The 17,438-nt window shown below is 40.8% G+C and overlaps 1 protein-coding gene and 1 pseudogene across 4 annotated transcripts in view; one reads left to right on the top strand and one right to left on the bottom strand.

Moving 5' to 3' along the window:
* MCM9 (minichromosome maintenance 9 homologous recombination repair factor) overlaps positions 1 to 17,438 on the top strand; it is a 92,344-nt gene that overhangs the window by 62,292 nt on the left and 12,614 nt on the right. The gene's annotated exons all lie outside the window — the stretch shown is intronic.
* On the bottom strand, positions 4,501 to 5,361 carry LOC129543297 (heterogeneous nuclear ribonucleoproteins A2/B1 pseudogene; annotated as a pseudogene).

Genomic DNA, 17,438 nt, shown 5'->3' on the forward strand with positions numbered 1-17,438 from the left:
CAGCCCTATTAGAAATGTGAGGCCAGCTGACCAGGCAGATAGGGCTGGTGGCACAGTCTTCAAACAGTAGTGGGTACTTGGGAGGCAGTCAGACGCTGGTGTGTAGGGATTCTGAGAAACCGATTCATATACACTCACAAAAAAGGAAAGGGGAAGGGTGGTAAGGGAAAGATATGCCCAGAAGAAAAAGATTCAAGAAAAAGCTAGGCAGAACCATTATCAGATCCATTCACTTCATTCAGTGAATGATCATTCAGAGCCTACCATTTGCCAGGCACTGGGCAAGACACTGAGAAATAACAGAGATGAATACAACACCATCCTTGAGGTGTTCACTGTGTTGTTGGAAAAGATGGAAGAGCAGCAAAGGGATAAGTCCATAATAAAAGTGTTAGAAGATACTTTAGAAGAATTATTGTTTCTAAACTCTTTATCAGAGAAATTAGAGATACAGTTTACAGTAGTTTCAAGGCTACTTTCTCCTCATTATGTCTCTCTTTAGTTAGCATGTTTGCTGGTTGATAGAATCTGTGGTTTGTTTTGATATGCCTTTTCCAGTTGCAGTCTGGGACATTTTGAAAGATTCCTATAGCCTGCCAGGCTCCTCTGTTCATGGAATTCTCCAGGCAAGAATACTGGAGTGGGTTGCCATTCCCTTCTCCAGGGGATCATCCCGACCCAGGGTTTGAACTCAGGTCTCCTGCATAGCAGGCAGATTCTTTACCATCTGAGCCACCAGGGGAGCCACCAGGGAAGCCCCAATTAACCCTTACCATCAGGGAAAATTGGAACAAGTGCTATGAACATGTTTTTGAAAGGGAGAAAATTAGCAGTGCTCTATAATAGGCCACAGAAAAAAATCTGTGGAAGAGAAAATGTTTTATTAACCACTCCTACTGCCTTCCCTCTGCTAAGTGTGAATTAGTATGAACTTTTTGTGCTATCACCGTAAGTATGTTTTAAGTTCTTATAACTCAGCATTGCCCCCACAGATTTCACAGTCTTGTCATAAGCAGAACTACTTCATGCACCAGAACAGTGCTTTTCACACTATTTGTGGTGATGGAACGGTTTTATTGTTTATTTTTCAGTCTATCACAGAGCAATATTTTTATAAAACTCAATTATTTTTTAATGAAATGATAAAGCAGAGACATACAAAACATAAGCCTAAGTTCTTCTTCTACTTGGCCTATAGAAAGCTGTACCACTCTGCTCCTAATGAGAAAAATCCAGATAGCGCACAAAACTCGTGACTTTCCAACCATATCTGAGAGCTAATTTATAAGGAAATCACAGGAACTCAATTCCAAAGTGGGACAAGCGCCTCCTAGGAGAACTGAAGCACACAGACTGTTCACCATTGACAGAACATGAGAGAAACTGGTGGCGGCCACAGAAGCAAATAAGAAGAAATAGCTACAGAATTTTAAATTTCCTGAAGTCCAAGTGTGGGATAGCATATCAGTTTAGAATAACTGGGGACCCCAAGCCCAAGGGGAGTTCTCACATGTAAGCTCTTCTCCATAGGGCTTCACCGATGCTCACAGGAAAAACTGAGCAGGGCAGAGACTGGAGAGACCCTCCTCTTTGCTCACCACTCACGCAGGCCTGATTGTTGCTGGGAACTAGGCATGAAGCCCTGCTGCTTACCCAGGCACACCTCTCGTATAAACCAAAGCCTTTAACTCATTGAGACTAGGGCAACAAACCCTCTCATTGCCAGGGCCCTTGGAGGAGGGCTAGAGGCAAAAACCCCTTCTGCCTCAGGAGGAGTTTAGAGAATCTTCCTTCCTTCGCTGTCAAAGGAACCGGGCAAAATGATGCTGCTTTGGGGAGAAAGGCAGAAGCAAAAGCCATCTTCTCCTAAGGGGAGGGCAGGCAGATCTCTCGGGTCCAGGATTCTCACCCAGTACAAAGCAGAGGTCTCTACCACTTGGAGGATTCTCACCCAGTACAAAGCAGAGAGGTCTGTGCCACCCAGAGGGTTCTCACCCAGTACAAAGCAGGGAGGTCTGACCACCGGGAAAGGAGAGAAAGACCCCTTCTACCCGAGAAGCATCACAGATACATGACAGGGTGCAGCTGCCACAGGTGGGACAGGCAGGAGGCCTTACCACTCTCCCGTCTGTCCCCTCCGAGAGCAGGTGCACAGTGCCTGCCAAAGACCAGGAGACCAAGAAGCAGCCTGGCCCCCAAATAAGCCTAACACTATTAATGAGCAATAGCAGTCTGCCGCTGGGAAGGTGCCCTTCCCCAGTGAGGAAGTGAGGAAAGAGACCCCTCTGATGCAGATGAGCAGTGACTGCTGGAAGCTGAAAGCAGAGCAGAAACTCAGAGAATAATCTTCCAGCTTTTCACCACAACCTCCACAGTAGGCGGAGTAATTACTGCAGTAATTCAACACCAAAAGAATTGGAAGTCTGTGGTGCACTGAGGGTAAAGATGGTAACTGCAGTGCCAGTGCTCAGACCAGCTGTGCCAGCCTTATACTGTACATGAAGTGGTGTGGTATTATTTGAGGGTGGACCATAATAAGTTAATGATATAAACACTAGAGCAATCACTAGAAAATAAAAGAGATTAAAACTAATAAGGGAGTTGTAGAGATGAAATGCGGAGAAGGCAATGGCAAGCCACTCCAGTACTCTTGCCTAGAAAATCCCATGGACAGAGGAGTCTGGTGGGCCAGTCCATGGGGTCGCTACTAGTCGGACACGACTGAGCGACTTCACTTTCACTTTTCACTTTCACACATTGGAGAAGGAAATGGCAACCCACTCCAGTGTTCTTGCCTGGAGAGTCCCAGGGACGGCGGAGCCTGGTCGGCTGCCATCTGTGGGGTCGCACAGAGTCGGACATGACTGAAGCGACCTAGCAACAGCAGCAGCAGCAGAAATGAAATGACATCATGAATAATTCAAAAGAAGACAGGAAGAGAAGAAAAAGGGGACCAAGAATAGATGAGACAAAACGAATTAGCAAGATGATAGATTTATTTATTTGTTTCCTTGGATTGCATCAAAATTTTAAACTTCTGAGTATGAAAAGATGCAGCAAGTGAAAAGTTAACATGTTGAGTTGGAGAAAATATTTGCAAATCTGAAAAGGAGTTAATAAACAGAACATATAAAGAATTCCTACAACTTAGCAGCACAAACCAATCAAGTTAAAAACTGGACAAAGGACTTGAATACACATTTATCCAAAGATGATATATACATGGCCAGCAAGCACATGAGAGGATGCTCAGCGCCACTAATTATTAGGAAAATGCAAGCCAAACACAATGAAATATCACTGTACAAATGTTCAGATGGCAATCGCAAAAAACACAGAAAAGAACAAGTGTTCGTGAGGGTGGGGAGCAATTGGAACCCTTGCGGATTGTGGAAATATGAAATATAGAATGGTGTAGCTACTATGGAAAATGGTTTTGTGATTCATTTTCAATTTTGCAAGATAAAATTCCAAAGACTGGTCACACAACAGTGTGAATGTATTTAACACTATTGAATGTACCCTTGGGAATGGTTAAAATGGTGAATTTTATGATATCCATTTTTTACCACAATAAAATGTAATATACAAATTTGAAAAAATGTAACCCATTCACATTGTTATACTACCATTTATGTACTTTTTAAAAAGAGTTTTCTAGCCAATATCATCAAGGTCAGGGTGAGAAGACGCCTAAAACTGTCCAAAATTATTTTACTTCATTTGTATGTAAAGGTGTTCACAGGGCACCTTGTGTTTATGAACTCAGTTGAGTCTCCAAAATAGTTTCAGAATTATTACACCAACGCCATTGTCAATAACACCAACCACAAAGAAAGTAAGTAATATTCAGGCCTTCTTTGTGGTCTTTTTGAGTTTAGAATATATTCCACTATGGTTATATATGATCAGGGTATATGTTAAAAAGTTAGTTGAGTTCTTTTCTTTGTGTGGTCATATTACTGATTTGGTATACAGTTAGGAAACATGTTTTTATTTATTTATTTTTTTTCTTTTAGAAGTCTTTATTAAATCATAAATGTACAACAACGTCTTAATTACAAGACACTTCAGTTTTTTAAATGTCTCATTATACCATGATCCTAGAAAACAGTTTTTCAAAACTTTGTGAGAAAAATCTTGAAAACAGGTTCACATGTCACTGGACACTTAAAAAATTAATGTTATCAAAGAAAGGATGCTTCTATCCTCTTACTTGAAAGAAACAAAAAAATTGGGAAACTGTCTCAAAAGCAATGTTTTTCATTCTTTCCTCCATAGTAAGGTGATGTTCTTAAGTATACCAATCCATTCACAAATGACTCTGCATCTGTTCTGGTGTCTTCTGCTACATCACTGCCACAGTCATGGCATGACTGAGAAAAGAGTTTTCATTAATTATTTGGATAGCCTAAAGCTGCCCTGTTACCTCTGGGCTCTTATTCTCTCCTCTTTGTACAGTCAAGTCCATGTAAAATAGGAAGCTAAAGATCCTCTTGTCTATCCAAATCCAAGTCCTCCACCACCATAAACTCCTCCTCCTCCTCCATATCCGGGACTAACTCCCAAATTGCCAGTTCCTGGTCATCCTCCACACCTATTATAACCATGACCAAGTCCACTGAGCACTTCTTAATCCATCAGATCGTCCTCCAAACTACTTCCTCGTCCTGACCCTGGTCCAACATTTCCATCATCACCAGGATAATCTCCAAAACCAGCTTTGCCTCCCCTTCCACTTCTAGAAGCCTGGACTTGTTGCATTTTAGGTCGAGAAAAGGCCTTTCTCACTTCTGCATGATGGCCGTTGATGGTATGGTTTTTCTGCAACACAATCTTATCCACGGGATCATGGTCATCAAAAGTCACAAATCCAAAGCCTCTTTTTCTTCCAGACTCTCTATCAGTAATTATCTCAATGGCATTGATTTTTCCATATTTCTCAAAGTAATCTCTAAGATGATGTTCCTCTGTATCTTCAATTCCACCAACAAACAGCTTCTTCACAGTTAGGAAAACCCCTCGCTGTCCAGATTCCTCTCTTGGGACAGCACTTTTGGGGGTAATTGTTTTCCCATCAATAGAATGAGGTCTGCCAGCCATGGCAGCATCCACTTCAGCCATGGATGAAAAGGTGACAAAACCAAACCCTCTCGATCTTTTGCTTGCAGGGTCCCTTATGATCTCACAGCTTATAAGCTTTCCCCACTGCTTGTAGTAGTTCCTCAGACTTTCTTCTGTGGTTTCAGAGCTCAAACCACCAATAAAGAGTTTACGGAATTGTTCTTGTTCCTTCTTTTTCCTCCAAGAAGTAACAGTTTGGAAACTTTGCTCGATCTTGGACTCCATCACTTCAGCCATTTTCCAGAACAGTCTGATTTGTGAATACTGGTTCTCCCAGTTCCAAGAGCTATCCTGTGACCCACACCTGAGACAAAGGCAACCAGTAGCTTGCTGGAGATAGTCAGGAAACATGTTTTTAAACCTGTGTTTGCATTCACTTTTAGAGTTTGCCTCTCTCATTCTTTTTGGTTTAATTTTGATTTCTTAATTTGTAAAATATATTTCAAAAACCAAAACTATTATATCAGGGAACTCCCTGGTGGTCCAGTGGCTAGAACTCGGAGCTTCCATAGCATGAGGAATGGATTTGATCCCTGGTCAGGGAACTAAGATCCCACATGCCTTGAGATACAGTCAGAAACAAAACTTTTATATCGAAGAGGTTACGCTCATATCCCTACTTCTTCCATTCTATTTTCTCCTGTCCCTTACATAAACCTTTTTCACTGGTTTCTGATTTATCTTTTTTTTTTTTTTTTTGCAAAAATTAGCAAAAACATGCATCTGTGCACAGGCACATCTCCCCTTGTCATAATATAAATGCTCTTTGGCACCGCTTTAGTAATAATTATTATATGTAGTGTTCCTATTATCATCTCTTTAATATTTTTTAAGAAATTCTGCAATTTTAGTTTATACATCCTCTTTCTCACAAGATTTGTTTTAAACAGTTTTTAACCTCCAGGTAGAAGGACCGTTGGAAAATTACTTGTTTTTTGATGGTGCTATTAATTTCTGGTTTCATTGCATTGTGGTCATAGAGTACTATTTGTATTATTTCTACTTTAATAAACTTCATGAGGCTTTTTTCTCTGTGGCCTGACACTAGGACAGTTTCATGACTGGCCCCTCTATGCTTGAGAAGTTGTATTCTCTATTACTAGGATGTAATACACATCAACACACATTTAAACTGTACCTTATAAGATCTTCTATATTTTTACTTAATCTTTTGTCTGTTTGATGTGTCTTAGGCTGAAAGTGGTTTGTTAAAGTCTCTTGCTGTAACTGTATGTCTGTTGTTTTCTCTTGGCATTTCTCACATCAGAAACTTTGAATAACATTCTGCTTTATCAAGGTAGTTGCTTTAGCTTTGCACTTCGTGTTAATGCTGTGTGGTCTGAATTTTACCTTGCCTTATATCAAGATCACAACTCCTGATTTCATATCATTTACCTTTGCCTAGTATTGGCCACCTCATGCGAAGAGTTGACTCACTGGAAAAGACTCTGATGCTGGGAGGGATTGGGGGCAGGAGGAGAAGGGGACGACAGAGAATGAGATGGCTGGATGGCATCACCGACTCAATGGACATGAGTTTGAGTGAACTCTGGGAGTTGGTGATGGACAGGGAGGCCTGGCGTGCTGTGATTCATGGAGTCGCAAAGAGTCGGATACAACTGAGCAACTGAACTGAACTGAATATCTTTGCTTCTTCCTTTATGTTTAGCCTTTTGATTGTAATTTGTTCTCTTGTATACACCATAAAGCTGGTTTCACTTTGTTTTGTTTTGCTTTGTTTTACAAGTAACCTGAAAATCTTTTTCTTTTGATATATGAGTTAAGTACATTTACATTTATTGGTATTAGCAATATTCTTGATGTCAAGTACTTCATTTTTTTAAAAACTTGCTGTTTCTCTTTTTTTATTTGTTTGACATTTAGGAAGGTTTGTAGTTTTGTTATACATTAGGGGTTGGCCAATTTTTTGTGTAAAGGTCCAGATAACTATTTTAGGCTTTTGTGAGCTATACTGTCTCTTGTCTCTCTTACTCACCTCTGCTAATGCAGACAGTATGACTGCATCAATATGTCTAATGTATACAAAATAAAGAAGCCATAGACAGCATGTATGTGAATAGGTATAGCCATTTTCCAGTGAAATTTTACTTACAAAAATAAATAGAGACCTAGATTTGACCTGCTAGCTGTAGTTTGACACTACCTGTAGTTGATAACACCTATTTTAGGACTTACCTATACTTTTTATAATACCTGCATCCCCTTTGTCTTCCCTTGGGAGCTTTAAATAATATCCTTTGACTGTACTTCATTACCCATGTGATAACCACTGAGCATGTTCTACTTTCCCTTTTTCTCCCTTCTCTTTACTGTTAAAAAATGGTTATATTCTTTGTACTTTGTCGGGACAAATAACACTTGTATTTATATACTCTTCTTCTACTTTTATACCTTTGTTTTTTTCTTAGACCTAAAATTAAGTATATTGAAGACTCACCATCAGTCATTTTGCCAGAGTAGCACCATCATCTCTTGCTTGAATGAAGCTCTCCTCAAACAGATTCCTTGGGAAGAGTTCCTTTAAATACGGACTTTGTGCGTATTTAAAACTATTTTTCTTAGGTTTAATACTTGAAAAACAACATGACTGGATATAAAGGTGTAACCTTACACTTTCTTTCCTATAGTCTTGCTTTGCATGTTGTATTGACAAGTTGAGTGCCATTCTGATATCCTTTACTTTGTAGGCAATTTGCTATTCTTACCTGAAGGCCCAGAAGGACATTTTGTCTTTGTGGTTTAAGCATAATACTTTTATTAGGCTATATCTCAGTTGATTATTCTTGGTCATTTTTTTTTAGATGTTAGTGAGCTCTTTGAAATGTAAAAGGCTTCATTTCTTTTTGGACATTTTTCTTGAATTATAGTTTCACATATTCTGTTTTTTGTTTTTTATTTTTCAGAAATCCTAATTATGTGTGTTAGGTCTTTTTTGCGTAGATTCTATAGCAACCAATATTTTTCTTAGACTTTTTAGCTCTTTTGTGTTTCATTTTTATTGCCATGGCATTTTTATTCCTCCCCTTAGCACCCTTTTTTATACTTTCATTCCTGTCTGTCCTCTCTTTGGCACCCTAGATTTAAATGTTCATTTCTAAAATTACTGTCTCCCTCTATTCACCCATTTTCTTCCCTGAGTCATCTCTGGATATTCATCTTCCTCTTTTTTATATTTTTCTGTTCTGAGTTTTTGATTTCTGATTTGGAATGATTTTTCATATGTACAAAATTTGTTTAGGAATGTTTAAGTGAGGATATTAAATACAGACTTCTTCTGTTCTATGGATTTTTTAAGGGAATGATGGGATGGGGTTTTATCAACTAAGGTATTTTGATTCTTGGGGTAGTCTTATATAAATATTACTCCAAGTCATTTTAAAATGTCTTATCTTTTCCTGAATCATTTGTAGTAGTTATTCTATTAAGGTGGTAGTTAGAGGTTTGGATGGTGTACTAGTTTTTTGTTCAGAGTAATCTCAGTTCAGTCCATTTTACTTAATAGAGTTTTTTCCCTAAGGTTTAAGAGGGGGTGATGTGTGTAGGTTGATGTGTCTTCTGGCTTTGTTTCTCATTTGTGTTGTAGGGTCTTTTAATATCTATAGCTTGTCTCCTTCTGCACGGGACTCCTGTTCTACTCCGTCTACTCCAGGCCTGCCTCCTCTGGTCCCAGGAACTTTCAGGGTCCTCTGTCTGTTCCCTGGGAGTCACTGCTTTGATGAGGTCTGAAGCCCTGTTCTCAGTATCCCCTACTCTGTGGGGCTCCCTTTTTGTGAGGATGATTTTATCTGTGTTCCTCCATCATGAGGAGCCCGTTGCCCTCTCCCCGTTATCATTCAGTCTCCACTGATCTTCCTATTCCAGTATGGGCTCTAGATTAGCTTTGCTGGTTTCTAATGTCCGTTTACATGGAGGTTGAAGTTTGTAGTATTCTCTTCCTTAGCTAGCTTTCAGGGTTTTTGCTTTTTTGTGTATCTTATTTGCTGCTCTTATTTACCTATAAGGTCTACTTTCTCTGTCTTTCATTTATTTGTGCATTTGTGCATTTTTTAGGCGTTTCCACCTCTCTTTAGTAGTTTGGCTTTCCCTCTTGTGGCCATTTCAAACGGACCTCAAGAGAGACTCAGTTAGACATTATCATTCCTATTAGAAGCTTTGCGCAAGACCAGCTCAGAACCTCTGGCCAGTTTATTGCTTGACTGCTGTTGGGTCAGTTCAGTTCAGTTCAGTCGCTCAGTCGTGTCCGACTCTCCACGACCCCATGAATCACAGCACGCCAGGCCTCCCTGTCCATCACCAACTCCCGGAGTTCACTCAAACTCATGTCCACAGAGTCGGTGATGCCATCCAGCCATCTCATTCTCTGTCATCCCCTTCTCTTCCCGCCCCCAACCTTTCCCAGCATCAGAGTCTTTTCCAGTGAGTCAACTCGTCGCATGAGGTGGCCAAAGTATTGCAGTTTCAGCTTTAGCATCAGTCCTTCCAATGAACACCCAGGATTGATCTCCCTTAGAATGGACTGGTTGGATCTCCTTGCAGTCCAAGGGACTCTCAAGAGTCTTCTCCAACACCACAGTTCAAAAGCATCAATTCTTCGGCAATCAGCTTTCTTCACAGTCCAACTCTCGCATCCATACATGACCACTGGAAAAACCATAGCCTTGACTAGACGGACCTTGGTTGGCAAAGTAATATCTCTGCTTTTTAATATACTATCAAGGTTGGTCATAAATTTCCTTCCAAGGAGTAAGTGTCTTAATTTCATGGCTGCAATCAGCATCCGCAGTGATTTTGGAGCCCCAAAAAATAAAGTCTGACACTGTTCCCACTGTTTTTCCATCTATTTCCCATGAAGTGATGGGACCAGATGCCATGATCTTTGTTTTCTGAATGTTGAGCTTCAAGCCAACCTTTTCACTCTCCTCTTTCACTTTCATCAAGAGGCTTTTGAGTTCCTCTTCACTTTCTGCCATAAGGGTGGTGTCATCTGCATATCTGAGGTGATTGATATTTCTCCCAGCAATCTTGATTCCAGCTTGTGCTTCTTCCAGACCAGCATTCCTCATGATGCACTCTGCATACAAGTTAAATAAGCAAGGTGACAATATGCAGCCTTGACGTACTCCTTTTCCTATTTGGAACCAGTCTGTTGTTCCATGTACAGTTCTCACTGTTGCTTCCTGACCTACATACAGGTTTCTCAAGAGGCAGGTCGGGTGGTCTGGTATTCCCATCACTTTCAGAATGTTCCACAGTTTCTTGTGATCCACACAGTCAAAGGCTTTGGCATAGTCAATGAAGCAGAAATAGATGTTTTTCTGAAACTCTCTTGCTTTCTCCATGATCCAGCGGATGTTGGCAATTTGATCTCTGGTGCCTCTGCCTTTTCTAAAACCTGCTTGAACATCTGGGAGTTCACGGTTCACATATTGCTGAAGCCTGGCTTGGAGAATTTTGAGCTTGACTTTACTAGCGTGTGCAGTGAGTGCAATTGTGTGGTAGTTTGAGCATTCTTTGGCATTGCCTTTCTTTGGGATTGGAATGAAGACTGACCTCTTCCAGTCCTGTGGCCACTGCTGAGTTTTCCAATTTTGCTGGCATATTGAGTGCAACACTTTCACAGCATCATCTTTCAAGACTTGAAATAGCTCAACTGGAATTCCATCACCTCCACTAGCTTTGTTCGTAGTGATGCTTTCTAAGGCCCACTTGACTTCACATTCCAAGATGTCTGGCTCTAGGTCAGTGATCACGTTATCGTGACTATCTTGGTTGTGAAGATCTTTTTTGTACAGTTCTTCTGTGTATTCTTGCCACCTCTTCTTAATATCTTCTGCTTCTGTTAGGTCCATACCATTTCTGTCCTTTATCGAGCCCATCTTTGCATGACATGTTCCCTTGGAATCTCTAATTTTCTTGAAGTGATCTCTTGTTTTTCCTATTCTGTTGTTTTCCTCTATTTCTTTGCATTGATCACTGAGGAAGGCTTTCTTATTTCTCCTTGCTATTCTTTGGAACTCTGCATTCAGATGCTTATATCTTTCCTTTTCTCCTTTGCTTTTCGCTTCTCTTCTTTTCACAGCTATTTGTAAGGCCTCCTCAGACAGCCATTTTGCTTTTTTGCATTTCTTTTCCATGGGGATGGTCTTGGTCCCTGTCTCCTGTACAATGTCACGAACCTCCATCCAGAGTTCATCAGGCACTCTATCAGATCTAGTCCCTTAAATCTATTTCTCACTTCCACTGTATAATCATAAGGGATTTGATTTAGGTCATATCTGAATGGTCTAGTGGTTTTCCCTACTTTCTTCAATTTAAGTCTGAATTTGGCAATAAGGAGTTCATGATCTGAGCCACAGTCAGCTCCTGGTCTTGTTTTTGCTAACTGTATAGAGCTTCTCCATCTTTGGCTGCAAAGAATATAATCAATCTGATTTCGGTGTTGACCATCTGGTGATGTCCATGTGTAGTCTTCTCTTGTGTTTTTGGAAGAGGGTGTTTGCTATGACCAGTGCGTTCTCTTGACAAAACTCTATTAGCCTTTGCCCTGCTTCATTTTGTGCTCCAAGGCCAAATTTGCCTGTTACTCCAGGGGTTTCTTGACTTCCTACTTTTGCATTCCAGTCCCCTATAATGAAAAGGACATCTTTTTTGGGTGTTAGTTCTAAAAAGTCTTGTAGGTCTTCATAGAACCGTTCAACTTCAGCATTACTGGTTGGAGCATAGGCCTGGATTACTGTAATATTGTATGGTTTGCCGTGGAAACAAACAGAAATCATTCTGTCGTTTTTAAGATTGCATCCAAGTACTGCATTTCAGACTCTTTTGTTGACCATGATGGCTACTCCATTTCTTCTAAGGGATTCCTGCTGTTGGGTCAGGTCTCAATATCTGGTCCAGCCACTTGTCCATGTATGGCCGTTTCTGTAGAAGAGATTGTGGAGTTATGTGCTTGGTGGGCATTCCAGTGCTTAGCCTGTCCAGGACTGTAATGAGAACAGAAGAATCACTTAAGAAATATACCAAAGAACAAATCATGCATCAGTTGTAAATACTAGTAGATTTGTTGGTGCTGGGAAACAATAGCTTAGACAGGCACCCAGAGTAGCCTGGTGAATCAGTCTAAATAGGTTGTCGCTCAGTTGTTCAATTGTGTCCAACTCTTTGTGACCCCATGGACTGCAGCATGCCAGGTTTCCCTGTCTTTCACCATCTCCCAGAGTTTGCTCAAACACATGTCCATTGAGTCACTGATGCCATTCAACCATCTCATCCACTGTCATCTGCTTCTCCTCCTTTCTTCAATCTTTCCTAGTAGCATCAGAATCTTTTTCAGTGAGTCAGCTCTTCACATCAGGTGGCCCAAATATTGGAGCTTCAGTATCAGTCCTTCCAATTAATATTCAGGACTGATTTCCTTTAGGATTCACTGGTTTGATCTCTTTGCTGTCCAAGGGACTCTCAAGAGTCTTCTCCAGCACCACAGTTCTAAAGCATCAATTCTTAGGCACTCAGCCTTCTTTATGGTCCAGCTCTCACATCTGTACATGACTACTGTAAAGACCATAGTTTTGACTATATGGACTAAAGTTTATTTTGACAAAGTAATGTCTCTGCTTTTTAATACACTGTCCAGGTTTGTCATAGCTTTTCTTCCAAGGAGCAAGCTTCTTTTAATTTCATGCTTGCAGTCACCATCTGCAGTGATTATGGAGCCCAAGAAAATAAACTCTGTCACTGTTTCCATTGTTTCCCCATCTATTTGCCATGAAGTGATGGGACCAGATGCCATGATCTTAGTTTCTGAACTCTGAGTTTTAAGTGAGCTTTTTTTACTCTCCTCTTTCACCTTTATCAAGAACTCTTTAGTTCCTCTTTGTTTTCTGCCATAAAGATGGTGTCATCTGTGTATCTGAGGTTATTGATATTTCTCCTGGCAATCTTGATTCCAGTCCTGATTTGTGCTTTATCTAGCCTGGCATTTCACATGATGTATTCTGTAAATAAGTTAAATAAGCAGGGTGACAATATACAAACCTTTCCCAGTTTTGAATAAGTCTGTCGTTCCATATCTGGTTCTAACTATTGCTTCTTGACCTGCATACTGGTCTCTCAGGAGGCAGGTAAGGTGGTCTGATATTCCCATCTGTTTCAGAATTTTCCACAGTTTGTTGTGATCCACAAAGTCAAAGGCTTTAATGTAGTCAATGAAGCAGAAGTAGATATTTTTCTGGAATTCTCTTATTTTCTCTGTGATTCAGTGGATGTTGGCAATTTGATCTCTGGTTCCTCTGCCTTTTCTAAATCCAGCTTATACATCTGGAAGTTCTCAGTTCATGTACTCTTTAAGCCTAGCCTGGAGGATTTTGAGTGTTATCTTGCTAGCATATGAAATGAGTGCAATTATGCGGTAGTGTGAACATTCTCTGGCATTGCCTTTCTTTGGGATTGGAATGAAAACTGACCTTTTCAAGTCCTGTGGCCACTGCTGAGTTTTCCAAATTTACTGGCATATTAAGTGCAGCACTTTCACAGCTTCATCTTTTAGGGTTTGAAATAACTCAGCTGGAATTCTATCATCTCTACTAGCTTTGTTCATCGTGATGCTTCCTAAGGCCCATTTGACTTTGCACTCCAGGATGTCTGGCTCTAGGTGAGTGATCACACCACGTGGTTATCCAGATTATCTTTTTTGTTTAGATCTAAATAGGAGGTGGCTCTTTATGAGAAAAGTCTTGAACTCAGAGGATTTCAAAGAGATGGACTAAAAGAATGGCAGTGTTTTAAAAAACATTACTTAGTCACAAGTACCTAGTGAGTTGTAAACTCTTGGTCAAACTCTGTATCTTGTAGATGTTCTTACAGTTTCTCCCCAGATCATAGTTACCGCCATTTATGTGATCTTTCTTCCTGCATTCAAGTTGTCCTTATAGGTTTGTTTTTTTTTTCCAACTTTTATTTTGACATCACTATAATAGCTCTTATATCACTTAACAGAAAAGTGTAAGAATGCCACATGTTGGCTTTGCTCTTGGGCTGGCAGTTAAGTGTGCCCTCAGTCACCACTGTCCATCTGTCATCTCCTTGGTGGTAGGAACAAAGGAAAACACTCTTCAAGTTCCACTTTAGCATTTGTGTTCGTTTTTCACAGCACTGACTCTCGGTCACTCATTGACTTATGAAAAAGTTGGATTACCCTCCAATAGTAACTCATCTAATTTTTTGGCCAGAAGTTTTCAGAGCCTTAAGTTCACTCTTCCTCATTAGGAGCCCATTAATCTTCCTGATAGAAGATGTACAGTTAATTGCCAAGTGTGGACCTTTTCAGAAAATGTGTCTAGAGACATAAAGCATGTCAAGTTGTTCATTTGTAAGCAGGTAAGATGAGTTAAGTATGAAAATCATGTATTTAACTAAAGTAAAATAAGGATACTCTGAATTTTACTCTTGAAACACCTTACTGCTCTTCCCTCTCCAGCTCAAAGACTTTTCATCCTCTGGTTTTTGTTCCCTAGTGTAGGAGTCCTCACTGAACCATCATCATCCATATGTTCTGGGCCTGTTCTCTGGGACCATGCCAAGATGTTCTTTGAGATATTTGATACTTTGCTACATCCTTTTTGGGAACTCTTGGATGGGTCTGCTTTTGTTTTTTCTCTATCATCGTCTCTCTCACATCTCCAGTGACTAAAGTCTGATTGACTTGTGAAGGAATTTCTATTCAAATTTTAATCTTTCTTAAGGGTATTAATGTGAACCTTAGAACCAGAATATCTAGCTGGCTGCCAAGGCTGCAGGGAACCTCGCAAATGTATGTGTTGTGTGTGTATGTGTGTGTGTGTGTGTGACTTTATATACACTGTGCAGAGGTAGAGTGTTCTTCTAAAAAATAAGAATCAATTGTTCCATGTAACTGTGCCAATTCCACAAACTATTTTTTGAGTGGAGGTTGAAGTTTCTCCGTGCGGTGGGCATATCCCTGCAAAGATGTGTTATAAGCCGTTCACCCACTATTCATATGTACAAGGGGTGGGGAGAGAACCAGTCAATATGATTTTTCAGTATAAAAGCTTGTTAGGGGCAGTCAGAATAGGAAAAAATTGCTCAAGCCCTCAGGATGTCTACTAAGGATGTAACTTACAGCGTCAGTAACCACAATATCAGTTTTATTGAATCCATCAGTTCAGTTCAGTTCAGTTCAGTCGCTCAGTCGTGTCCGACTCTCCGCGACCCCATGAATCACAGCACGCCAGGCCTCCTTGTCCATCACCAACTCCCGGAGTACACTCAAACTCATGTCCACAGAGTCGGTGATGCCATCCAGCCATCTCACTCTCCGTCGTCCCCTTCTCCTCCCGCCCCCAACCTTTCCCAGCATCAGAGTCTTTCCCAGTGAGTCAACTCGTCGCATGAGGTGGCCAAAGTATTGGAGTTTCAGCTTTAGCATCAGTCCCTCCAATGAACACCCAGGACTGATCTCCTTTAGAATGGACTGGTTGGATCTCCTTGCAGTATAAGGGACTCTCAAGAGTCTTCTCCAACACCACAGTTCAAAAGCATCGATTCTTCGGCGATCAGCTTTCTTCACAGTCCAACTCTCACATCCATACATGACCACGGGAAAAACCATTGCCTTGACTATTGAAAAGACCAGTAGTTTTATTGTGCTCTGCTTATGTTACTTAAATCTGAAAACATTGTTAAAGCTTGGGAGTTTACCATCTTACATTTTGTCCTGGCTGCTAAATGAAGTAGAAGAGGAGACCATGGAGAAAAGGATGCAGTATGAGATAAAAAGGGGTCAGTGCTTTCATTTACCTTTTGAAATTGTGCCAGTCAGTCTCTGCACCTGCAAGTGGCAGGACAGTGCCACACGGCTGTGGGAAGTCACTTGAGAGTGCTTTATATGGCGATGATCTTTAAGTCTGTAGAATGCTAAACGAAATAATTATTGGAGAAAGATAATGTTTCATGTATTTTCCAGGTTCTTTTCAATCTTAACTCGGATAGCATCTCCTCAAGGGCAGGGTATCTCATTCTTAAATAATAGAAGATGCCCTCACTATTAGCTGAGGACACATTTTAGGAAAAAAAAATTGATTATTGCAATTATATATTTGCTGCTACTAAATTATACTCACATACCTGGGTAGAAGTACAGTCTGAAATTTAAAAACAACAAGATGACAGTTTATTGTTCTGCTCAGTAAACGCGTCTTGAACGCTCAGAAGTGTTATGGTCTCTGATTGCTACTAATACCAGGAAGAGGAAAAGACAAAGCTTTTGTTTTCAAGATGCTCACAGCCTTGCAGCAAGACAGACAAGTAAACATTTATTGTACACTGTGATTCTAACAGTCGTAGAAGAGCCATGGCACCAGTCCCCACTGAGCTAATTTTCAGTCTTCTAGCCCATACCTGTCCTCAGTCAGAATCTCAGAGGTGGAACCTGGGAATCTGTATTATTAAAACCCACCTGCATTCTCGCTGACTAGCCAGGCTTGGGAACCACGTCTCCAGGGTAACACTGCTCCACACCTGTCTTTTGTGACATTAATTAGCATGATGTCCTCAAGGTTCATCCATATTGTATTATGTGGCAAGATTTCCTTTGGAGTAAAGTGAAGTGAAAGTCTCTCAGTTGTGTCCGACTCTTTGCGACACCATGGACTATACAGTCCATGGAATTCTCCAGGCCAGAATACTGGAGTGGGGAGCCTTTCCCTTCTCCAGGGCATCTTCCCAACCCAGGGATCAAACCCAGGTCTCCCACATTGCAGGCAGATTCTTTACCAGCTGGGCCCCAAGGGAAGCCCTTGCTTTCCTTTATTTTAGGCTAAATAATATTTCATTGTATGAGTGTGTATATTCTTCATCCGTTTATTCACCCATGGACACTTGTATTGCTTCCTCCTCTTGGCTATTATGAATAGCATGCTGTGAACATTGGAGGGTCTCCGTACCACTTTTATTCAACTTGATGAAAAGGCCATCTAAGCTGAAGGCTTCAGCCGTCATCTGGATCACAGTTTGCAGCTGAGAAAGTTGACTGGGCCTTTTGTTATTCAGAGCCTGTTTCAGTCTTCCCCTTTACTCTCTGAGGTCTAGAGGCAGTTGTTTTCTCCAGCCCTTCAAAGCCTCAGATTTCTGAGCTGTCTACTGTCTTTCATCACTCCTTGAAAACTGGTCACTTCTGTCCTGTGCTCGTGTCTTTCCTGCGGTGTTTCGCCAGAGGGAGTGTTTCTTACTTTAGTCACAGTGTGATGTGAGTGAAAGGTGGGTGCTCTGCTCCATCT

Source organism: Moschus berezovskii, chromosome 10 (assembly GCF_049115385.1).
Source record: "Moschus berezovskii isolate FMDL1 chromosome 10, NW_MosBer_1.0, whole genome shotgun sequence".
NCBI classification, from domain to species: Eukaryota; Metazoa; Chordata; class Mammalia; order Artiodactyla; family Moschidae; genus Moschus; species Moschus berezovskii.